Below are 27267 nucleotides of genomic sequence, written 5' to 3' on the forward strand. Positions count from 1 at the left end.
CCTTCTTTTACTTGGTTTACCATGTAACCTTTTTTTATTCTACTGGAATATACATTCAAAAGAATTTAAATCTGGAACAGACCCTAGAGATAATCTTACTCAGTGTTTTCTAAACTTCAGTCATTTGTGTACCACCTTTATAATTTTTACCATATCCATGTACCATCTGTACTATTTAATGTTTAAAAAGTTCACTTTTTAAAACATAAATTTATTTTATAGATGGAAACTAGAAATACAACTTCACTGAAAACACAACCATGTTATTAAACTCTATATAGATAACATTGCTTATGAAGGGCTCTCAGCTCAAGCTAGATTTCTATTAAAAAAGGAGATTCTCAGGTTTTAAGGAGTGATAATTGTTTTTCCTTTTACATCTCCTATGAGTTTGAAATCAAATGAGAAACAGTGAGACGAATAAAACGGCAACCAAAACATCAGCTTGATTCCCAGTAAGTATGAATGGGAGAACGTGGTTTTGTGTTTGGATTCATGGTCTCACTGGTTTCCTAATGGTTCCTACCCAGCCCTAAGCAGAGTTTGTCAACCAAGGCCTACCGCATAGTGGAGCAGGGGAAGCACGCCTGTTGAGGATGGGCCACACCATGAGAGAAGCTAGAATGAGTTGTGCTTCATATGCTTCCTCCTCCAAATTCACCGGCTGTGTATAACTCACTACTTTCCCTCCAAGTGGAAGGGAAATGAAGTAGACAGCAAGAGCAAGAAAGTATTTCTGTACTTTTTCCTTCTAAGGAATGGAGCTGATTTCCCTTCTATAGCATCTCTTGAGGAATGGAGGATGACAGTACCTGCCCCTGCCTACCTCCACCCCCAAGCAATTACCCAGTGCTAAAGAACTATTAAAGAGATCTTGATACCAAACTGAGACTTTGTCTTTGACATAATCAGAAAGACTGAAAAAGGAATAACTTTCTCAACTATGTGACTCAATGGTTACTGTTTTATCAGAAAACTGTTCGAAATTATCTCATATGCCACCAAAAATCATCTCTAGTAATCTGTAGTAGGTTTCAGAATTTGGGAAACACAGATTTATTTATACCCTCTCATTTTTACAGAGGAAACAGACTAAGAGGGGTTAACTGAACTTCTCAAAGGTACTATAGCTAATAAAAGGGCCAGGATCAGACTCCAGTGTTTACTCCATTACTTATATTACATTCTGCTTTCTATAACTCACTTTTTTTCTTAAAGCATTTAAGTACGGTCCCTTAAATCAATCAAGAGTGCCCTGACATTCTACTAAGACTTTAGTCTTATTAAAAAATGCACTGCATCAACCTTCCAGCAAGAGATGTTTTATACGTATAAGTTATACATAAGTCAGCACTATTCATTTGTAGAGAATCAGTGCAAACTAGCCCAGGCATTACACAACTGACAGCCCAGTTCAACTGTATTGATATGGTCATTACCTAATTATTTCAGAGACTCATTGTCAAGACTACCTCTTCTTGTTGATAATCATGTTTCACAAGGTCACTCTCTTTGCTAACGGCAGATAAGACCCAAAAGGCTTGTTAGTACACATATAGCCCTCTGCTAGGAGCACAGATAGCTCTTTAAAAGGGAAGATCTCCACAGCTGCAGGCAAGTACCTCTGGAGAAGCCCTCTTCCCTCCTAATCAATTCATAACAGCCCTATTTAATAGCTTTACTCTCTCCTCATTTTATGTGACATATGACAGAGACACTAGCCCTGGAGCTAGTCAATCAGAATTATTAGTCTTCAGCAGACTCAACAGAAAGGGCTTGAGAAGCTTAACATCCACCACGAATGAAAAGGTTCTGCTATAACGAAAAATGTTTCAAGGGTGGAAAAGATTTTGGGTCCCAGTTCATAAAACTTCTTCTCCACTTACTGCCTTCTTTCTTCACTTGCTACTTAGCAACTGTTATCACCATGACTTGTGAGAGAAGCAGAACTCAGGAGGAAGAACTGTCTTGAAGACAGAAGTCATAAAGCTCAGAACGGTCAAAGCAAAGAGGTTTGGAATTGGGTTGCCAGTTGAGAAGAATCTCCAGTAAGACATCAGTATCTGGAACTTAAATGTCACTTGAGGAGGGGAGGGGATTATCAGTAACTTTTCAGTGAACCAGAAAAGCTGTCTGCTTTCTGAAATCAAGCCTCTTAAACAGGTTTTCCTCAATATGCACGTAGGTCCGGACTTCCCAAAAACAGGTACAGAGGGGTAGAAGGAGGTTTTAATTCCCTTTCTAAGGGTAGCTTTGAATGGTTATAGCTGCTAGGTGCCATCACACACAATACCCATTCCAAAGACTTGCCAACTGCTGGGACTTGTGGCCCTATTTGAGGCTGGAGAAGGGCGAGACATCAGATAAAATATAGTAAGGCAAATGCCTATTTATGCGGTACCTTGACTGTAGCACTTGGTGATTAGGAGTATGGGCTTTGGAATCACAAAAACTAGAGTTCAAATCCTCTATCACTTAAGAGTTGTGTAACCTTGGATAAGTTATATTTAACTTCACCCCAGTTTATTCTTCTGGAAAGTGGCATTAATAATAGCACCTTACTCATCTGCAAAATGGGATTCTTACTCATCACATTATTTTAAGGATGAGGCATTGCATGAAGAAAGCTGAGGATAATGCCTGACACATACTAATTCTCAAAAAATGTTAGTTCTTTATCCTGGGATCAGTTCTGCTGAGGAATTCTCAAAAAGTTGGCTACAGTATGGTCCAGGAAGAGATTACTTGCCAATACATCCTATTCCCTGAAAAAATATATCAAAGTGCCCCATTTCAATGAGCCAAAGATATACTCCCAAACATACGAGATATAAGGAGATAGAAGATATACACCCAAAGTAAATCTTATTCATACTGTTTACCACAGGCAATAGAATAACAAGCAGTTTTTTTATCTTTTCAAAATATGCAACAAATGTTCAAACTGAAGAGCAGCGACTCGGAGCTATCTGAAAGTTATGACATTCTATCATCACTAACTTGACTTGACTAAAATTCTGTCCTATAGGGACAGCACAGAATAGCGCTAAGTTGTATAAACTAGTAGTACTTCCTGCTTACATTCCAGCAAGGAATTTGTATGCTTAAATTATATCCACAAAGACTATCTGGACTTCTGGGATTTATATACTCTTTAAAACTGTGTGGCCAAATATGACTCTCATTAAATTCTTACTAAACTCTCTGAGACTTGTTAGAGGAGGAAAGAGTAAAAGGAGATCAAGACTGAAAGCTAACTAGTTGTCGTGAGACCTCCAGAGGCATGGGGGGGGCGCTTTCTTGATTTTACTTGAACACAAAAGACAGCCGTTTAAAAAAAAAATCACATAAATGTGTGATGTCTGTTCTTTGGGATTTTAACCGATGATGATATTAACATCTACATCCTCATTTAATGACTGAACTCTGTTCTCATTTAAAATACTGAGGAAAGATATACTACTAAGAAGTGAACATCTGGGCTACTTTCCTTTTGCTTTTCAACCACTGCGGCTGATAGAGATCTCTTCTTGAACTTGAATGAGCCACTGTCGCCTGCCATGTGAATTCTATCACTGCTCTACTTTAGCAACAACTCAGACTGTTATTACTGCCAGTCTGAAGCCTTCAACCAATTCAGTGAAAAGTTCTAAATTCAATCATATGAAACACAGTGCAGTGTTAGCAACATTCTGAAGAATTAGCATATCACACTATGGGATTGATTGTGAGGCATTCTTATAAGGTGCTTGCTGCTTTCACTAGGAACAGAAATGCCTTGCAAAGGCAACTAGACGCATGGTTCATTGACCTCAATGATATTCTGACAGACTTAACCCTGGATGGGGGCTAAAAGAGTGGCTAAAGGAAAACATGTAATATCATAGTGAATTATGCAGTTCAGGATAAGGCAGGCAGGACAGTGTCATAAGAAAAAAAAGACCAAAGAAATTTGCTTGCTTCATGAAACTGAACAGAAGGCTCCCTGCAGTCACTCTTAATGTTTATGAAACAAATTTAGTCATTTAATTTTTATATACATATATAAGTTACTTTGCCAAGAGGTTCCAGACAGTCCACAAACAGCTTGCACATCAAGGAGACACTGCCAACAGTTTCTCTGATGATTCAGACAGCATAGGCCCTATAACTCTATGGCGACAGGTTTGAGGGAATTTTTTGTTTGTTTTTTAATAATTTAGTACTTTCTCCTAACTTAGAACCTCCTTCCAACTGAAAGGATCCCAAAGAATCCTAGTAGCCTCACTTATTCGCAAGAAACAAGAGATTAGACGAATGGAAAGCAGTAAAAACAAGGACAAGGCTTAATTTTATCAATTTACTAAAGAGCCAAACCTCAATCTCTCTTTCCCCCATTCTCACAAAAAAAATCACAATTTCATCTAATATTCCTCTTATTCCTTCATCATGTCTTGTCTCCTTGAAAGAAATAGCCAGGTAGAAGGACCTCAAGGTAATAACAGCCTTTCATTCCATGAGAATTCCTGAAAGAGGTGACAGGTGCATGTGCTGTCAGGATCTCACAGGACAGAGCTGTCAGTGGCAAGCTGCGCTCCCTTTTGCCTTGGGGGAATTTTATAGCTGCCTCTGTGATTGGCACATAGTTGGAGAGTTAGGAATGTGATGTTTCATGTTGGATTTACAGCTGCTTATAATTTTTTTTGCTAAGTTATCATCCAATTATGTTAAATCAGGAAGGTCTAACTTGAGTTACCTGATGATAGGGTAAAGGTCAATCCTTACGCCCTAAGATACAAGAATTATAACTAGATATCCTGACTATATCATGAGAGAAGAAAATGAAAATAGAGGCATGTTGGAAGAAGGAAATATCAAAAGAGTTACGACTTTTGTGGGATGTAAGGAGAGAGGAAAACTTAATCAGGTGTAGTGCTGTGCTATGGCACCATACAAATTGCTGAGAAAACAGACAAACATCTTGACCTACTGAAATAGGGATTGGAGCAGCAAATCTCCCTCATATTGTATGCTAGACTGATCCATAAAGGACCAGCAGCTCCAAGAGTCACTCTGCCGTCGTTCCCATCTTTAACTCTTGCTGCCACTACCATCTCAGACTGCAGAATATGCCTTCTTTCCCAGCTGCCTCTGCTTTCACTGTGGAAGAAAGATGGGGGTGGGGTCTGGCTTTATGTGTCAAGCCACAGCTCCTGCTGTCACTGCTGCTACCAATCTGGTATAAGTCACCTGATCCTCCCTTTCTCTTCTTCTGAGTTGTGGTACATCTCTAGAAAAAGAGCTAATACTTTATAATCTATAGCTTCTCAGCATAGCTGAGATAAACACTGTAAAGACATTACTCAAAAAGTGGCTACATTTTACCCTTTTTTGGTTTAACTGGGGGAAGAGGAGGGGATATCCATAAACGAAGATAAAGAACTACGAGCAAAAGGCATGAAACCTTAACTACTGGAGCATAAAAAGGGGAGGAAAGAGGAAGATAAATGTTGCAAAGAGAGCAAAGAGGAGATGTCTGAGACGGTGAGAAGGAGTCTTTTGCTTGTTAACTGCTTAAAAACGATAATACTTTGTACAGACGTGATACTTCAAGCTATGGTTCCCACGAAATTTTTCTTTTATGCTTAAAACAGGGACAGTACCACCACAACCTTATTTAGAACCTGGACTAGAATTTGCAAAGGAATACTTCTGTCACTCCCTTGCCAAGAAGGTTATTTACTCTTTCTCATCATATGCAACATATTTTTCAACTTGTAGATAATTATCTATCAACAGGCCACAAAGTCTTACCGGGTAGATCTCCAAATCAGAGGCTACCATTTTATTATAATCCTATCTTCACCTCAAGTCATAAGATTCTGATAGGGATGAGGGTCCAGAGTCTGTTCTTTCCGTGTGCTTTACTCCATCTCAAAGACTCATGCTAAAAGCCACTTCTAAATAGCTCCTGCATCCACCCCCTCCCTACCCCAGCTCTCTATCAGCAACTTGAATTAAGAGCTAACATTTATTGAACACCAACTACATGGCAGGTACTACACTAAACATTTTCCATACATTATCCCAATTAATCCAGTCTTTATGAGGTGAGTTGTCTCTTATTACCCTTTTATAGAGGAAGTTAATTAACTTGCTCAAGGTTACCCAGCTGACAGGCGTTGAATCCAGTCATGCCGATTCCAGAGTTTGAAGTCTTACTCCATCCCTACTTCATTATCTTAAAATTTCAGAGAAAGCCAAAGTGATTCCTCATGCAATAAAAAAAAAAGAGGGAGGGGCGGGGCTCCAGGTATCAGTTTAGGTAGCAACACAAAGGGAGATGTAAGGTAACCCCAATGGTCCAGATCTCTCTCTACAGTGTGCACCAGATCTAGGAATTTAATATTAAGTAAAGGACATAAACTTCAAACACTGATCATGTGTACCCATGTAAAGCAATTAGCAGATGTGAATTGTGGCTTAAAAAACAATTTCATTCAGTGTCATTTTGGGTTCATACTGGGACCCTTGAAGAAACAAAAGTAATAGCTAAAGACAGCTTATACAAAATTTAAATTATTTATATAAAATAATTTGGGTGCTTTCTAGTCAATTTAAAGCTCATGGTTAAGAGTTAATACTTTCACAATTTGATTGTAAAAAGAGAATGTGAATTAGCCAAACTATGACAGTCTTATTTCCTAACAAGTCATATAATAAGCTTTCCATGAAGGAGAAATAGCCTACTTAAGAAAAAAGAATCTGGAAGCAAAGTTACCATAAAGAGATTTATTAAACTTGTGGTTTCACTCTTCCTTATCTATTTATATACTTATTTGCAACTATTAAACAATAAAGCAAAACTATTTTGCAATCTAAAATATTTCTATCCTTAAAAAATGTTTCCTTCTATAATTTAAGTGGTAAATTTAGGAATAAATAAAAATAAACAAATTTCAATTTATTCACAAGGATCTTATAAATGGAAGCATCTACACTTGATGATATGATCCAAAATTCAGGATACAACAACTGATGATATTCAAAAGGAATCACAAAATAAATACAAATATTTTATATTTCTAGAAACAAGTTTTAGCCTTGATTATTATAATGATTAACTTTATTCATGTCAGTGGAATTTATAAAAGATTAAAAAAGATCAGAGAAAGAAATTTTAGAGGTGATACAAAGTAACTTTTCAGTCAGTTCAACAGATTACTAAACTGAACATATACGAATGGGGACAATCACAGTGGTGTTTATATATGAATAAATTTGTGCAGTTCAACTACCTACATCTCAAGAATAAAGAGAAATACTACTATTTGAGAGGACAGGGATGTTCCAAATGACAACAGGATGATTCTCTTCTATCTGAAAAGATGAAAGTTGATAGGCTATATGTTCAAAGCCTATAAAACCATGAAAGATTGAGACAAAGTGTTCAAGAATGAGTTCTACCAAATCTTAGAATTAGGCACCTTTCACTGGTGCTTGAAAGAAGTATTTTAAGAATAAATAAAATACAGCCTAATTTTATACAACAGGTAGAATTCTTACAGAACTCATTATCCCAAGAGAAGATAAAAGCCAGAAATGATATGTTTGAGAGAAAATATGAATATTCAGACCTTGACATCATGGATGGCAACTATATCTCCTTTAATATGTCACTGAGAACTACTGTTAAATCAGAGTCTAGAACTGGATGAATCAGTGATATGACCCAAAATGCCCTTCTTACGTTTCAATGCACAGGAAACAACATATACAAGATAAGAGGACTACATTACATTGTGGTTCTAAAGCATGCTTTTTCTTTGTGTACCAACAAACTATTTTTTCTTTTCCTTGCAGTCTGGAGATAAGAGGTAGATATACCACAGAAACAAGAAAAAGATAAGAGGAGGAAGAAGGTTAGTTGAGGCTGGTTCAACATTTGAAAATCAATTAATGTAATCCATCACAGCAACAGGCTAAAAAAGAAAAATCATATGATAATATCAAAAGATCCAGAAAAAATATTCCACAAAATCCAACACCCATTCATGATAGAAACTCTCAGCAAGGGGAATTTCCTCAACTTGACAAAGAACATCTAAAAACAACCTATACCTAACATCATAGATAATGGTGAGAAACTTGATGTCTTTTTGCTGAGATCAAGAACAAGGCAAGGATGTCCCCCCCTCACCATGCCTATGCAACACTGAACTGGAAATCCTAGCTAATGCAATAAGACAAGAAAAGGGAAAAAAATGTATATTAACTGGGAAGAAAAACATAAAACTATATTTGTTCACAGATGACATGATCATCTGTGTAGAAAATCCCAAGGAATCAACAAAAGAAATACTGGAACTAATAAACAACTACACCAAAGTTGCCAGATATAAGGTTAACATACAAGAGTCAATGACTTTCTTATATGTTACCAATAAGCAATTGGAATTTGAAATTAAAAACACACTACCATTTATATTAGTGAGTAGGTAGGAAGGAAGTAAAGAAAAGAGAGAAAGAGAAAGAAAGAAAATGAATGAACAAATGGACAGATGTTTAAATCAAACAAAATAAAATCAAGCAAAATGGTATAGCCACTGTTATGGACTGAACATTTGTGTCCACCCAAAATTCACATGTTAAAGCCCTAACCCCCAATGTCATGGTATTAGGAGGTGGAGCCTTTGGGAGGTGATTAGGTTTAGATGAAGTCATGAGGGTGGGGCCTCCATGATGGGATTAGTGCCCTTATAAAAAGAGGAGGAGACATTAGAGCTTCCTCACTCTATCATGTGAGGATATAGCAAGAAGGTGGCTGTCTATAAGACAGGAAGGGCCCTCACCAAGAACTGAATTTGCTGGCACTCTGATTTTGGACTTTCCAGCCTCAAGAACTGTGAAAAATAATGTCTGTTGTTTAAACCACTCAGTCTATGGTACTTTGTTATAGCAACCCAAGCAGACTAAGACGGCCACTTTGAAAGACAGTTTGGCTGTTTCTTACAAAGCTAAACATAGTCTTACCATACAACCCAGCAATTCCTCTCTTAGGTATTTACCCTAAGGAGTTGAAAACTTATGCCCACACAAAAACTTGCACATGAATGTTTATAGCAGTTTTATTCATAATTGCCAAAAATTGGAAGCAACCAGGATGTCCTTCAATAGGTGAATGAAAAACAAACTATGGTACATCCATACAACTCAATATCATTCAGCAATAAAAAGAAATGAGCTGTGAAGCCACAAAAAGACATAGAGGGACTTTTTAAAAAAAACAGTCACTCAGAAAAGACTTCATAATGTATGATTCCAACTACATAACACTTTGGAAAAAGCAAAATTATAGAGACAGGAAGCACTGATTGCCAGAGAATGGGGGGAGAGAGGAAGGGTGAACAGGTAGAACACAGGGAAGTTGTAAGGCAGTGAATCTATTCTGTATGATTATATAATGGTGGATACATGACATTACGCATTTGGGAAAACTCATAGAACTACATTATACAAAGACTGACCCCTAATGTAAACTATGGACTGTAGTTAATAATAATGTATCAATATTGGTTCACTGATTGTAACAAACATAACACACATGCAAATATTAATAGAGGGACTGGGCCATGCCGGGGAGGAGAAGAGGAAAAGGAAGGAGTATATGAGAACTTTCTAATAAATTTTTCTGTAAATCTAGAACTGCTCTAAGAAATAATCTATTAATTTAAAAAATACATGCATTCAAAAAAGAATACACTTAAACACCCATATATTTAAGTAGTATTTGTATTTTCTTTGTTATATTTTCTACACTTGCTGGGCTTTTCAGCTATAAGTGTTCATTGCTTTATACTTTAAAAATTTATTTAAAAATAATTATGCCAAGGGGCTGACTCCATGGCTGAGTAGTTAAGTTTGCACGCTCAGCTTCAGCAGCCCAGGGTCTCGCTGGTTTGGATCCTGGGCGCTGACATGGCACTGCTCATCACACCATACTGAGGCGGCGTCCTACATAGCACACCCATAGGCATTTACAACTAGAATATACGACTATATACTGGGGGGCTTTTCAGAGAAGAAGACTGAAAAAAAAGATTGGCAACAGACATTAGCTCAAGTGCCAATTATATAAATAATAATAATAATTATTATGCCAAATACAATGAATACATTTGGCATTAACAGAACGACAATATGATCTTGATGAAATTAAATCCAGCAAATTCTGATCTCTGACACTATTGTCCAGTTAACACAATTTCTAATCCTTCTTTCTTGCCCTATATTAATTAAAAATCATACTACCTCCCCTCAGGGTTGTTTTCTGGAGAGAATAAATGAGGAAAGCTCTTTTAAAAAAAATGATACCATAGAAACTGCTAAAAATCATTAATGATGGGAAAGATAAAGTGTTTCCTTTGACTGAAGAGGGAGTTAGGCCTGGAAAGGTTTCAATGAAACCTCTAACCGACTAACAAAGGCAAAACTTATCACAAATTAGACACACACAGAGAGTGTTCTATTAAATCAAAAGCTTTTTCAGCCCAACTGTAAGGCTATATGGAGAAACAGCTTAAATTCAATAAAGTATGAGTCACAGGTTACCTGAAACCTCTCCCCTGGGAAGAAACTTGTTCTATCTGAATGTATTTAATTTCTAGTTCAGTGTAGATGTTTTCAAGTTCACAATTCTAAGAATCTTCTGGTCAATATTGATATGAAGGCTATAATTTGATGTAAGTGGAAACATATTGCAAAAAAAAAAAATTTCCAAAGTCCTCTTTTATGGCAAACAGGTACATAAAATTTGTCCTCATACATAACAGTTTCCTACTCTTTGCTAACTGATGGAATTTTAAGGCTTAAGAGAAATCAAAGCAACATGTAATTGAGCCCCCTTCCCTATTAACAAAACAAAAACAACTCTTAAAATTAACAACATTAATCTTTTACTGAAATGCCTTTGATGTAATAATATCTCATATATCCATTAATAAGCTTCAACCATTCAGTCAAGCCTGTCTAAGCAGCTTGATCAGGTTCCGTTATAGTAATGTGTGCTTCCCTTCATTCTAGCATGACACGGCACAGATTTATTTCATATTGAACTTTTTTAAAAAACTGGGTTCAAGGACAGATGTCTCAGGCTAGATTTGGGACTGTGTTAGAGACCTTTATGTTGGGGATGATAAGAATATATTTAAAATTTTAATTGAAGAATGCCAGGCACCAGAGGCAAATAGCATGCAATTTTTAAAATGCTAAATAAAGCCAGCTGCCAAACAGGGCAAGCTCCTGGGTGGCTACAGCTGTTCAACGTCATGCAACAAAAACACAAAAGCTCTCTATTTCTTGAGGTATGTCTTACTCACATGGTGGACTACGGCCTCTTGGCATATCATTTCCGTACTCTGGGGTTAAGTTACCACAGCATGGAATAAAACTATTTAAAGTGAAGGAACAGTGACTTTTTGACTATCTACCATTTTAAATGATCTACGATTGCATCTCTTTTAACTAATTTAGGGCAGAGCTGACTGTGTCACTCCTACAGTTCTATGCAACGGCCACTGAGGAAGTGAATTCTTTCATTTAGTGCTGCGAGGGAAAAAGGTGTCCAAATCTCTTTTTCGAATTGGAAAATTGGGTAACAGATCACAAAAATGTGTTGTCTCACATTTGAATGACAAAAGAGATTATAAAATGACAAGTAAGGAAAAATAAAAAAGTCTGAGCTTTTACCTTCTCCTTATTTCTAGCAGTCTCTAGCCTACAGACAGGAGGAAGGCCAAGAGAAAGAGCAACGACGTTTAAAAAAATCCACAAACTGAACAGTCTTGTTCTGTTAGTATCTCTTACATGTGTTCCCTGATACAAAACAGCATTTGATTAATTTAAATTCAACTAATTAAAGATACAACTGGATAACAACATATTATGTTTTACTAAAAAAGCAATAGCTTTAAAATGTTAGTTTGCCATTGACAATAGATAATTCCATCAAAATATAGCTGTGGAACCATTTCTTTCCCCCTAGTTTTTAAAGAGTGACATGGCTAGATGGACAATTCACACCATTTGTTAGCCACAATGCAAAGACTTCATTCAAATCTTATCCAAATGATTCTTTTCTCTTCTTTTTCTTTAATATGCTCAGCATACTCTAAAGACCCAGGCAATTCATTTCAATGAGACAGAACTGCAAGGCAGTCTTTAAGAAATGATATGCCAAATGCATTAATTTATAGAAGTGTTTTCTTATGCATCTGTGGCTACTCCTGTTTTCACTCAATTACATAGATAATTCCACTACTAAAACAGAGAGCAATATGTATAAGTAAATAGTTATGGGTATATTACAGTTCTTATAGTAAAATGTGTTAATTCGTCTTCTTGTTAACTGAAAATGCCATCAAATATACATTTTTATATAAAATCAATTCCAAACAAAATATCTGCACCAACATAGAACACAGAAACCAAAACTGCTATTTACCACTAATGTATATTTCTTTTCAGGCTAAGAAAAATGTTCAAAGAAGAGATTTCATTTAATTTAAATTCTATATCTACAGCAGACCAGGGAACAGTGATTTGTCCATATGTACACTAATTAATTCAATAATTACATATTAATATTAATGATATTCAGAAAAAGAAGTAGCTTGAAGCTATTATCAGATTTTTAAAAATGTCATGTATATAGACCTAACATTTATTACTCACACAATGGATGCTGGGCTGTACAAACTACAGAATTAGGGAATCTTAACGCCTTCTCTGCCTTTATTTTTGGTGTTTGGAATATTGTTCAAATGACTGTTTACAATGAAGAGTTGAGTAATGATAACAATGCCAATCCTATGTCATTTCCACAAATCAATTAAAAAATTTCCTAACAAGCAATTCTATATTAACTTGACTACTTTTGCTGACATTCTTCAAAAGCATAGCTGCATTTATTTACTGTTTTTCCTATAACATTGCTAATGTGTTATAAAATTACACGTTGAATTCCTGAAAATAAGAAATCTATAACAAAAAATGCAATTATTCTAAATGTAAACATCGGTTTTCAGTTTCGCCTACTCAATGACAGTTAAGAATGAATACAAAATGAAGGTTTATTTAACTAAAGCACTATCATTTTCATACTTTTAGAGCAGAAAAAAATACTTCTACCTAAGCAACCTCAATCAGATTTGTTTTGGAGTCCCTTGAGAAATGCAACATAATTAACTGTCAGATCAATTTTTAAGTCACTTTCTACTAAAGGATAAAGTGAGATGAAGATGGTTAATGCTCTCTTCCATATAATTCAGCAAATCAGAGACAGAAGAAAAAATAACGCCCAGGAGTTGTGATAACGTCGTTGGCACTACTCTAAGCAAGATACGATGGGCACACAAGCATTTTTATCATTGCCCATCATGCACTCCCAAGTGCAGATTTCTACATCGAAGATTTCTGGTCATTTACAACTTTTTAAAGACCAGTTCAAATGCCATTTCTTCTCATTTTTCTGGCTAGAAGGACTGTACTTCCCAATTCCTTAGGGGTTCTTGTTTATATCTTTATAACATCACTAACCACATTTTGCCTCACAAAACAGATTTTTAAAATGTTTGTGTTAATCCACTATTTAGATTGGGAGCTTCCTGAGAACAAGGACTCTGTCTTAATCACCTACAGTCATGTACCGCCTGACGACGACGTGTCGGTCACCAACAGAACACATATGTGATGGTGGTCCCATAAGATCAGTGCCATACAGCCTAGGTGTGAAGTCGGCTATACTATCTAGGTTTGTGTAAGTAGACTCTACGATGTTCGCACAACGATAAATCAACAACACGTTTCTCAGAACGTATCCCCGTCGTTAAGTGATGCATGGCCGTATACAGAGATTGGCAAACTTTTTCTGTAAAGGGCCAGATAGTAAATATTTTGTGCTTTCAAGGCCACATACATCTCTATCACATATTCTTCTTCCTTTTTTGAAAACAATCCCTTAAAAATAGAGCTAACCCCAGGCTTTGGGAGCTATGGTTTGCCAATCTCTGAGCATAATGTTTAAAGATCAGGTTCTGAAGTCAGACTGTGGGTTTCTCATTACCTCTGGCAAATTATTTACCTATAAAAAATGTAGATAAAGATAGCACCTACCATATAGATTTATTGTGACTATTAAATGAGATAACATATGCAAAGTTCTTAAGCACTGTTAGATAGAAAGTTTCACTAAATGTCAGCTACTGCTGTATATAATATTACTTTCATAACGCCTGAACTGAGAAAGTATTTGATACATGTTTACTGAATCAAAGATATCCAGAGACAGACATACACACATATAGCTGAAATTTTTATAGGAAAATGACTTATTTAGTCCATAAAGTACTTTCAAACTTAGCTGTTTTTTAATATAGTATTTTTCAGTATTAAGTATTTTTTAACTTAGTTATTTTCAGTTTTACTGAAAATAGAGATAAAAATTTTAATATTTGATTATTTTAATTCATACAAATATGTGAAGGTGAAATTCTATCATAATAAAACTTATAAGATACCAAGAGGGTTAATTCTATTGGAATTTTGTTATAAGCAACAATAAGGCCATCATATTTTTATAACATTTTCCAACCATTTCCATGCCTATTGCCTCATTTGCTCCTCATTGGAAACCTGTGAATCACATACATTAGGCTATATTTCCTTTATTTGATAGAGATGGAAATGAAGATTAATAATTTTCAAGGATAATTTTACTTAGAGGCAATTTAATTTAAAAAAAAAAAAAACCCAAAAACTGAGTAACAACTACTGGCCAGTACTATTAGGCAAAAAGGAGACCAAAATAAATCAGACGAGCTTCTCAAAGAACTCACAATATAGTCAAAAAGACATGTAAACAAACTATTTAAGTATAATATATTTATAAGTGAGAACATGGGGCTAATTGGAGAGAAATACAATAAAAGAAATGATACTAAAAGATACAGGATTTCACAGCATGAAATGGAGGAAAGACATTCTAGAAAGAAGGAACATGTTCCCAGTATAGAAATAAAAGTGCACAGAACTTTCAAGGAATAAATCTTAGTTGGACTAGTGAGATCAGAAGTACTGGGCACATTTTGAGAAGTGGACAGTATATGAGGAGGGGCTTATTTCCTATACTATTCTAAGTACGGAGTTCATACATAACCTCTCTAGACACTGAGCAGCCAGGGAAGATTTTAAGAAACGAGGCCATATTTGATTTTGGACATATCATTCTGATGGCAGTGTGGAGAATGGATTAAAAGGAGAGAGATGCTGAAAGCAGAGGGGGTAGTTATAAGACTACTGAAATAATTTTCCCACAGAGGGATTAGACACATGTAGACAAGTTAAAGCTACGTATACTCTACTATGACCTAGCAATACCACTTCTAGGCATATGTACAGCTTTCCAATCAATATGCTGCAACATGTATGATAGATAAAAATTTAAGGTGTAAGGATAGACAGAAATAGAGCAGTTGAACAGAACAGAGACCAGAAATAGACCTATACATTGTCAAATGATTTTTGACAAAGGCACCAAGACAGCTCAATAGGGAAAGGTAAGTTTTTCAACAGATAAGGCTGGAACAACTGGATAAACATATGGAAAACAATGAACCTCAAACTTACCTCACATTATACACAAAAATTAATATGAGAGGGGTCATAGACATAAATGTAAAAGCTAAAACTACAAAGCTTCTAGAAGAAAACATAAAAAGATATCTTTGCAACCTTACAATAGGCAAAGATTGCTTAGAAGACAAAAAGCACTAACTTGTATAGTGACAGAAAAAAAATCAATAAACTAAACTTTAGCAAAATTAAAAATTTTTGATCTTCAAAAGACACTAAGAAAATGAAAAGGTAAGCCACAGACTGAAAGAAAACATTTACAAATCATATTTCTGATAAAGAACTTGTATCCAGAACACACACACACCTGCTAAAAATTAAAAATAAAAAGACAAACAACCCAATTTTAAAAATTAGTAAAAGACTTGAAGAGACAGGAATGTTGGTTACATTACCAAAACTCATTGAATTATACACTTAAGATCTATTTCTTTCACCACAAATTAATTTTATCTCAAATTAATAAGTGCATGAAAAAGACTACACACAAAAAACCTATTCACAAATTTACAATGGTTGAAACTACATTTGTTTGGTAATTATTATTTTAGAGTAGGAGTCAGCAAAAAAAATTTTTTTTTTTTGGTAAAAGGCCAGATAGTAAATATTTCAGGCTTAGTGAGCCATATGGTCTCTGTTGCAGCTATTCAGCTCTGCCACTGCAGTACGAAAGCAGTCTCAGACAATATGTTAACAAACGGGCATGGCTGTGTTCTAGCAAAACTTTATTTACAAAAATAGGTGGCGGGCTGAATTTGGCTGAGGACCACAGTTTGTCAGCCCCTTTTTTAGAGCATAAGATTTTATTTGCAACACACTACTATAAAGATCTCTGTAGCTTTACCAGATACCACCACTTCCCAGGCGATAATATGGGCAGTAAAAATATCTTTTACATATCATCAGTGTGACGTGAAAATGTTTAATAAGCACTGCCCCAGAGAAACTCACACATATGCACAAGGAGACATACACAAAGATATCCATTACATCATTGTTTATAATGGCAAAAACTTGAAATAATTTAAACATCCATCAATGAGGGACTACATAAATCATGACACAGATATATAACAAAATACAACAGGTGAATGAACTAAATGTCCACTTATTAACATATATATAATACAAACGGGTGCCTCTAAGACCGTCATTCATGGCAAGCAATAAGCCGATAACTTTCCTCTCAAATACTGATATCACATTACTTTTAAAATGGAGATATCATATTCTTAAAAGGCCATCTAACCCTCTGAATTCAATCCAGTACTGATGGCTAGACATCTCCAAAGGATGCAGACAGACTGCTCTACAGATTCTGAAATCTCAGTCCAGGTGACCCCATGGTTGGTACTGAATACACCCTAGAAAAAAGGGACACAGAATGCAATGTCTACTTTTGCCAATCCTGTTATTGGATATTCTGAACTGACTGGATCAAGATTGACCATAGGCAGCAGCAGAAGTGGCTACTAAACCAGCCTAACTCCCCAACTCTACTGTCCAATTTCAGTGGACACAGCAAGATGGGCAGTGATAGCAGAGAAAGGAAAATACTGGTGATGCACCTTGTTGTCAACTGCTTTTTCTACCATGCCTTAAAATCCCTTTGGAGTGCTCTAGGCTAGTTAATTCCTAGCCGCAACCTAGACACACTATACTCTCTCAGAACAAAAATAGCTTCAAACATAGTGTTTAATACCCAAAAACTAGAGACAAGGGGAGCATGCTACAGTGCTTCGACACTATGCTTTGGGTTGCTTATCTAAACATAATCGCTGCTGGTCTAACACATGTAGTTCCATCTAGTCAATAGACAGATACCAGAGGGATGGTCAGTCAAAGGCCCTCACTTTTATGTATTTCTAATATTCATATGCTTAGGATTTGCTCAATGACATTGTTAGTGTTTTGAAAAAACTTTTTCACTGAAGCCTATCTCCACTTTTAGGCAAGTTACGTGGAAATTAACACCGTGAGCATGTTCAGATTTCTAAGCATTAATTTTGACACAGCTCCCAGGGAGGAGAATCTTCAAAGGAACTTATTCTGGTTTCTCTTAGTATTACCCACATATTAGAGCTCCGAGACAGCATGTTTTACTCCAAGTCTCCCTCCTTCCTCCCCAAATCATCATCCTATCAGTTTGGAGAGTTAAAGAACTAACTCAAGACTAACTGCTTTGTCAAGAAGGTTCTCTGATTGGAGTCAGTGATAGCTATAGCTAAGAAGGTAACCCAGTCCCCAAAATTAAGGGCAATTGGTCAAGTTTCCTTGACAAGAGCAGAATTCTGGTGCCTAATCAATCTAGACACTGAGATTTTAACTGGGCAATCTAAATAAAACCCAGAGAAGTAGGGAGTGATCCATCCTCATGTGGGCTGGAGGAGTTGGAAAGCTAAAGCTGGCTTTCTTTGGGAGAATGAGCAAAGGGGATGGCTATCCTTCACCTTGCTCCTCTATCATAATTTACCTCTTCTCTTTTCATTTACAAAAATGAGTTTCACAAAAAGCCATCAAGTACTTCTAAGTTGCACTAATGTTGGTTGTTAAAGTTTCTCACAAGAAGCCCTGCTGAAATCCCATGACCGAATTATGCTGTTATTGTTATTTTGCTTTGTTCCCACAAAAGTGAAGTGGAAATAACAACATGTAGGGTGATTCAGAATATAGAAAGCACTGTCAAATACATTATCACTTGAATCCTCTTAACAACTCTGTAAGGCACATAGAATAGGTATTAAGAAAGGTTGCAGGACACTAGTTAAAGTCACACAGCGAATAACTTCTGATTTCAAATCAATGACATTAACCTGTCCTTGGAGACTGTGCCTTTCCTCATTCTTTAATGGTCTGGCATATGCTCCCAGCGATGGCTTTAATTCCTTCAGCCAGAAACAGTTTCTCTATCCTCTGATGACCCACAGAACTGTATACTTCTTTTATGACATTTAACATATTCTATCTTTGTTACATTTACAGATCAATGGGTCTTAACATACCCAATACGAGTTCCTGAATGGCAGGGACTGGGTCTTACTTATCTTTATATCCCCCACAGCATCTAGAAACACTCAAATTTTTAGTCGATGACTAGTGTACTTCCCTGTTTATGTGGGTGATCTGCTGTTTTAGAAACTTTATAATAAAAAATATTGTAAATAAATACACAGTATTTGTGTGGCAGTTGTACTTTTGAAAAAATAAAATTGGACATTAGACTTTTGAAAGAGAATTATAATAATTCTGATTATAATAGTATATCTTTTGGGAAAATCCATTTGACTTATAGTATTACTATGGGCAATATCTTACTCCCAGGGAATACAACCTGCATCAAGCTTAAAGGCTACATATACTAGTAGATTAAACTTTAATTGAATAAAAGGATTTAGGAAAATGTGGGGAACTCAACTCTAAGCCTTTCAATGCTGCCAGGAATATTTTTATTCCTTGAATTCTGGGAAGCAAAACAGGACAAAGAATCCTGTTCCCTAAAGTACACCTAGGGATGTTTACAATTCTGTAACCTGCTTTTGACCTTCTGCTAAAGGCAGGGAAAATGCATGAGAAGTCTATGCTTTAAATGAATTACACATATATGAGATGTATTTTATACTGTCACCCAATGTATAAACCTCTATTGAACTTTCTTACTGAGCAACATCCTATTGGAGGGAAAAAAAGGATATGTTTAATTCCACCAAAGATCACGGACTCTTATTTCCTATTTCACAGAATTAGCCTAAAATTTATATAAACCTGAGGAGGAGAGATAAGGAAATTTTAGATTTATATCATACCCAGAGCTCTGGTATATGAAACCAACCAAAAGCGCTAGGAGGCATTCTTAACTTTCTTTAGGATTTCAACAATTACCTTATTTGTAGAATCATTCTAAACTTGAATGGGATCTACAGGCTTTAAACAAATAAGACTCTTATCAAAATGCTACTGAATGACTGCATTCTTCCTTTTATGTACTTTGATGTTTGAATCAAAAGCCAAACATAACTGAGCCTCAAAGACTTACAAAGGTGTGCCTCAGGAAAGAAAAATCCAAACATTTAAAAAAGGAAGGAAGGGAGTGGTGATGAGAGGAGAAAGAGAGGGAGAGAGAGGAGGAGAGAGAGAGAGAGAACGAGACAGAAAAGGAGAGCAAATGAGCAATGAATCAGGGGACCCCTAGCTCGTTAGAAAAAAGATTCTTTACGAAAGTATTTCCTTTGGGAACAGGATAGGTTTCCCTGTTTTCTTGGATAAGTTCTAAATAGACTTAAGAGGATTTTTCAAAAACTTTTCCAGAGAAATTGTTTCCACTCCACAATGACTTTGATGCTAACTATGCATTGCTACTTCCTAAATCATACGTTCTTTTATCTCTGAACTCATTCTGCCAGAACCTTGTCTAAAAAGGGCAGAATATATTGCTAAACGGATTCATTCTTAGCAATAAACTGTTTTTTAAAAAAACCAAATCTATAATTTAGTAAAAGTGCCACACACAGCTTACAGGATAATAGTTTGAGATTTGGACCAGGATGTGGGAGAAGTGGCTTTTATTTGTCTCCTTTATTTCATTTATTGTGCTCTGGTCAAGCGCTGGGCACGGTGTAAATAACTCAGAAGACACAGGCCCTGTTGCCTTCTGGAGTCTCCTTCAAGATAAAATAAACAGCTAAAAATTCAAATATAGAATAGTGCTTCTTAAAGTTTTTGACCAAAATGCTCCCCAAAGCACAGGAGGGTAAACTTATATTACTGAGGGTATGAAACCTGGACCAAACTAATGTTTCACCAAATTTTTCACTTTACACCATTATATATATCCTGTTTGTTATATTATTTGAAAATAATTTAACTTACACGTCAACAAATAAAACTGATAGTCCATGAAAATGCATCACATTTATCCTAGCAATCTGCCAACCTCTGACTCACTTTCCCCAGGGTTACTCATAACTCAGTTTAAGAAGCATTGGTAGACTAAATACGGAAATAAACATCTATGACTGTGTTTAAGGATGTGGGCTCACTCTGGGTAAGGCTGTTATGTGGAAAAAGCTTCAGCTCCCTATTCCTATATTTCATAACTATAAATGAGATACCACAGACTTCTTTCTATCTCAAGTGGGAAGGTGAAGATAAAGGAGATAACATGGTGAACAGTAGTTTGAGTTCTTCTGAGACACACACATATTCTAACTGGTATTTAACATTCCTGAAACAAAGATCTCTCTTTCTTTTACGATCCATGAATAGCGAAGTGAAAGTCTTATATAGGTTGAAGCAGAAGTCCTTACGTGCCTGCAATGATGCTTGCTCAGGTCAGTAATTCTCAAAGGAGTAGGGTGGAGGGCAGAGGGACCTGTTAGTATCTTGAAGCAGGGAGAGCTCGCTTTTCAACTATATGTGGTACCAACTCACTCTCCAAATCTGCTCCTGGTACCACTACTCCTTCCCCGCAAACACAGCCAGGTTTAAAATCGCCAACTACGGTGAGCTGCTGTCATAGGTGGGAGTGCACCTTCTACGTAAGGCGTGTCGGGATAGAAGAAATATTGAGAACTGACAGAGGCTTAAGGTGGCTGCAGACAGACTCTGACTGGTCCAGAATTTTACTATGACTAAACGGTGGGTTTACTAAGCACAGAGATAATCCAGTGTCTAGAAGTTATTCTCAGAAGTTATTTTTTCTCTCTGGATCTATTTCAATTTTTCCATTTAAATGTATAATTTTAAAAGGGAAAAACTGTATACAAAGTTCTTATAAAGGCCTAATTTTTATCTTAGAGCAAAAGGATAACTTTCCTGTTGTTGTAGGTTATAATCTAATAATATAGTCCATTATCATGTTTGCGTTTTAAAACTTGGGCACCAAACACAGTGAAAATAAACTGTATGTGAAAACCATCGTAATACCTTTTACAGCTCTTAATCATTTTCCTTGTGATTACATCCCTATAAAGGTGGATAAGGAGGTAGATAGTAAGTGTCATGACTTTTTTTTGCCAAGTTCAGGGAGCTAAAAACACCAGAACTGAGATCAGACATGGTCAAATCAGTCCAGGAGCCTTTCCTCTTCCTCACATTACCTAAACAGAGAAATCAAGATGTCTTGCAGCATAGGGGATCTAAAATATATATATGCACTTATTTCAAGTCTCTATTAGTCAATCACCCAAGGTTGAAAATATCACTGTAAAAATACTACACAGCAGCATATCATAACCTATCCTAATAGTCATATTATGCCTCCAGTAGATTCTCAACCACGTTATTAGTTTATCAGTCAGCCCACTGAGATCAGCCAGCTAAGGATATAAGCTAATTAGAATATTTAGATGATTCCAACAGACATCTTAGTAATTTGGTAAATGTTAAAAACACTAATTTCACAGGAAAAATTTAAAGTATAATTTAATTTGTGCTATGCTTGCTAAAGATTTTCCTTAAGCGAGATATCTGCTTAAAGAGTTTAATGGTAGAACTACCATATGATCCACCAATTCCACTTATGAGTATATATCCAAAAGAAATGAAATCACTATCTCAAAGACATATCTACACTCCCATGTTCACTGCAGCACTATTTACAATAGCCAAGACATGGAAACAGCCTAAGTGTTCTTTAATGGATGAATGGATGAAGAAAATATGATGTATAAACAATGGAATATTATTCAGCCATGAGAAAGAAGAAAATCCTGCCATTTGTGACAATGTAAATGGACCTTGAGGACATTATGCTAGGTGAAATAAGTCAGACAGAGAAAGACAAATATGGTATGATCTCACTTACATGTGGAAGCTAAAAAAATCAAACTCATAGAAACAGAGAATGGGTTGGCGGTTGCTAGAAGCAGAGAGGGTAGGAGAGTGGGGGAAAAGGGTGAAGGAGTTCAAAAGGTACAAACTTCCAGTTAAAAGATAAATAAATTCTGGGGATGTATTGTACAGCACGGTGACTATAGTTAATAATACTGTATTGTATATTTGAAAGTTGCCAAGAGAGTAAATCTTAAGTTATGAGTACAAAAAAAAATTGTAACTATGTGAAATGACGGGTGTTAGCTAATCTTATTGCAGTAAACTTTTCACAGTATATATGTCAATCATTATGTTGTAGACCTTAAACTAATATGTTATATGTCAATTATATCTCAATAAAACTGGAAAGAGTTGATCAACCATGCTAGAAGACTGAATTACCTTCCAATTCTCTCTATTATATAAAATGAAAATGCAAAAACTGTCATATAGAGGCTATCCAAACTTTAAAATGCAGAAAAATAGTATTATAGAAGTGTTTTAGGCAGACAATTAATAAGGATATCATGTTGGTTTTTTCTGGATTTTATGAGTTTGTGGCATGTGTCAGCTTTTAAAAATTTACCAAGAGTGAACTCTAAAACATAGTAAAAATGAAATAATTATTTTAAATAAAAAAAAAGTTTAATGATTCCTAGATAACACCAACAGCCAACTGAAAGCAATTTAACTTCCAACTTTGCCCACTCTGAACAAAAACAAAACAAAGAACTTTGACTCTTGAACTAAAACTTGTTGGTTTTATGGAGGAACAAAATCACACAACTATGGAAAAGGAAGCCCCGTAAGTGACATGTGTTTCAAAACAAAACAACAGTCTCTCAGTAGTCAAACTTTACAATGAACTACTTCCAGCTCCCCCAATGACTCCATGCTCTCTTGCCCTTCTTTTCACATGTTGTGCACACGGACAGAAAATTCTACCACATCGCTGCCTGGCTGACTCCTACTCATACTTTGGATCTTAGCTTAAAGATCACTTCCTCCACAAAGAATCCCAAATACATGTTAGATGTGTGCTTCAGAGTATTATTAACTTACCCATATCACAATATATTTTAAATGTTCGTCAAGTTGTGTCCCTTCTCCCTAGGCTGCTCCTGACAGGGCAGGGACTATGTCTGTCTACTTCATGTAGTCCAGCATTGGTATCTGGCACGTAGCAAGTGCTTTTATTAAATTACTTTTACTTTAAGGCTGCCTCCATACAAGGATGCCAAATAAAACTCTTTGACCAAAACCTTTTCAGAATGAGATATGGAGAGAAGGTAACCATCCAGTTTTGATAACTAAATATAGCAAATGGCAATCTACCTAAACATGTACTTAAATCAGGCGCCTCTAGGGTATTAAATTTTCTTTTTTTTGAGGAAGATTAGCCCTGACCTAACATCTGTCACCAATCTTCCTCTTTTTGCTGAGGAAGACTGGCTCTGAGCTAACATCCATGCCCATCTTCCTCTACTTTATATGTGGGACGCCTACCACAGCATGGCTTGCCAAGCAGTGCCATGTCTGTACCTAGGATCTGAACTGGCGAACCCCGGGCCGCTGAAGCGGAACATGTGCACTTAACCGCTGTGCCACTGGGCTGGCCCCTAGGGTGTTAAATTTTATCATATTTACTGGTCACTATTTTCATTTAAAAAGAAGTTTTCCAATTAGATTTATCAAATCAAGTAATTCAGTTCAATTTATTACATATTTATTAAGACAGTGGGAAAAAGACAAGAGAAGGAAATACAACAGCTAAAGTGGTTTAACTGCTAATCTGAATAAATGTTCAATTTTTAGAAAGAAGAAAGCAGTGGAGAATTGGGTTTAAATGGCTGAGGCTCTCTATAACTAATCACCTACTCAAGAGTATTTATATCAACTAGAAAACATCAAGATGTTAGGAAACGTCTTGGGATATAGAAAAATAAATGACCATTTCATCAGCAACTTTAGAATAGACATCTACAGGTGATGGGAAAGATTATTATTATTATCTTTAACTGGAAGGACAATTTTTAATATTTTGCTTTACTTAACCAAATTACTTACTACGAAGGTTATGATTTAATATACAAATATAAAATAATGAAAGAAAAAATATAACTAGACCTACAACAAGGTATGATTTAGCTACTGAAATGACCAGATGTGCATACTAAGTCCTATACTGGCGACAGATTTGAACAGGAATCACTAAATTCCACCTGCAGACACATCATGTCAAGTGTGTATGAACAATAATAACTTCATGGCAGTGGTGCCAAGGGGAATATCATAAGATTCTTTGTACAAGTCAGAACAATAACAGTTGTAGTTGATTTATGGCTAACTAAACGATTAATGTCAAAGAGCTTTTTAAAATTCATTCTGCTTCCTCTAATTCTAGAAATAGGTTAGTTTCTCCAAAAGGTACATACACAGATAATGTATATAAACAGAAAAAGAAGTGGACGGCAACCATACTTTTCATAAAAATACAAATATTCTAGGCTCAAACATAAATCTCTTTCTTCTTTTGGATACAAGACTAGCATCTAAATTATTTTAGTTACAATGAGCTCTGCAAGCATGTTGAAAATAATCATTAGTTCAATTAATTAAAGGTGTCCAACAGGTACAGTTTAATTCATTAGCATGAAGAAAAATGTACGATTTTATACAATGCCTATAGCGATAAAGGAAAGATCTATTTAATTAAAATTATAATTCTGTGCTACCATGATAAAACGATTTCTTTAATCAGGGACTACAAATGACTAAGAAGAAAATACACTGATAACTCTTCAGTACTGGAAATTACAGGAAAGATTTGGAAAAAGTTACAGGATAGAGGAAAGAAAGAAGGTAGAGATATTAAATTAGTCATTTTATTTAGTTCCTAGACATTTAAGACAGTTTCTATGCCTCTAATCATTATTCTGTTAGGTAAGGTGTTTGGCATGAGCTTACTAAGAAGGACTGAGTCTGGAAGTAGATAGAAGTGAATGTAGTAACATGGTTCTGTCATTTATAAGCTGTATGCCCCTGGATAAATCACTTAGTATCTACTAGGCCTTAGATTCCACATAAATAAAGGAAGGATGATTTCTAGAACCAGTTTAATTGTAACATATAAGAAATTCTGAATGTTTCAATTTCAAGCCATTTTTAATCTTCATATCCTGTAGTTGCCACTATAGACTACAAAATGCACAAGGGTTAAAAATAAAAAAACCAAATAACTAGTTGGCAGGGCCAAACTATATAGTGAATTTAACTAAGTCTAGTAAGGTCAATTTTTCATTTTTCTATTAACTGACTACTACCCAAAAAGGCACCTCTCCCTAGAAACAGTGACACATTAAGAACCTTGCCCTACTTACGCTATACACTTCCATAATCAAAGAAGCTTGAAACCGAACTAAGTCCACAAAATGGAAAAGTTAGCCACAGTGAGCCTGACAGAGCTGTTTTTCCTGTATCTTCCTAACCTTGATACCTAATCTGTTTGCACCAGCTGTAAACTACAGACCAGATCAATGAAAGACGTAACCTGAAAATAAAGCTCAGCCAGGTGGTAGATTAAGAGGCTCACTTTACAATTTGAAGTGAGTTACAAGGACAAAAATATGCTAATAAATAGAACAGACTCCTAAATTATCCTAAGGAAGATAAAACTCACATCACAAGATAATACTTTAAATCCATATAGGACCTATAGAGCAACTTAAAGCATATTTTAGAAATTACGTGATTAACTTTCCTGACATTTCTGTGAAGAGTCAGGTATTATCTGATATTTTCCAAAGGAGGCAAAAAGAAACAAAGGAACTAAAGTTACTCACTTTGCCAATGACATAGCTCCCTATTCCACATTTAGTGTTTTAACTTGTGAAAAAAAGTGCTCAGCTTCATGAGAAATTATATTAACTGAAATGCCTCAGCCTTTTGAAAAATGTTTGACTTCCCAAAGGACATGAGTGCAAAGAGAATGTAGTGTCTTGCTTAGCATTTCACCTAATCACTCAGTTCAGTATGTGCCACCCTCTAGGCACTCAATGTATCTTTGCTCAATGAATAAAGGCTATTCATGATAGTTAACAATTACTACAGCTCATACATCAGGTACTGTGCTCACTGCATTATATATATTATTTCATTTAATCCTACCAACAACTCAGAGGTAAGTAAATTATTACTCCTCATTTTACTAATGACGAAACCCATGCCTAGGTTAAGTAACTTGCTCAAGGTTGCAAAAGTATAAAGCCAGGATTTAACAAAGGTAGCCCAACTTTAGATCTTGTTTAAAGATCATCATTGTAGAAAGAACAACAGACTAGCAGTAAGAAACCCTATTTATATTCTATTTCCTCTATCATCAAATTCTTGGAGAAAGGGAAATTTCTTGCTGATCTTTATTTTCCTTATAATGTCTAGCATAGTACATTAATCACATTATTTCTCATCAAAGATTTCCTGAATAAAATTAATATCACATAAACAAATTAGGCTCCATTGTCCTCAATTATAAAATGGAGATAAAGGTACCCTCATAGTGTGCCTCAGTGGTTCTCAAAGTGTGGTCCCTACACCTGAAAACTTGGTGAGAAATACAAATTCTTAGACCCCTTCCCAGACCTACTGAACCAGAAACTAGTATTCTATCAAGCCTTTCAGATGGTTCTCATGCATGCTGAAGTTTGAGAACCACCAGTCTACCCAACAGGATAATTATGAGGATCAATGAGTTCAATAATGTGAAGACACCCTAAAAAGTAAAAGGTATAT

The 27267-nt window shown here is 35.8% G+C and overlaps 1 protein-coding gene across 6 annotated transcripts in view; it reads right to left on the minus strand.

The window, feature by feature from the left end:
- The window catches only part of LOC124233777 (alpha-(1,6)-fucosyltransferase), a 272983-nt gene that overhangs the window by 20259 nt on the left and 225457 nt on the right, over nucleotides 1-27267 (minus strand). The window lies entirely within an intron of this gene.

Source organism: Equus quagga, unplaced genomic scaffold (genome assembly GCF_021613505.1).
Source record: "Equus quagga isolate Etosha38 unplaced genomic scaffold, UCLA_HA_Equagga_1.0 220_RagTag, whole genome shotgun sequence".
In the NCBI taxonomy this organism is placed as follows: Eukaryota; Metazoa; Chordata; class Mammalia; order Perissodactyla; family Equidae; genus Equus; species Equus quagga.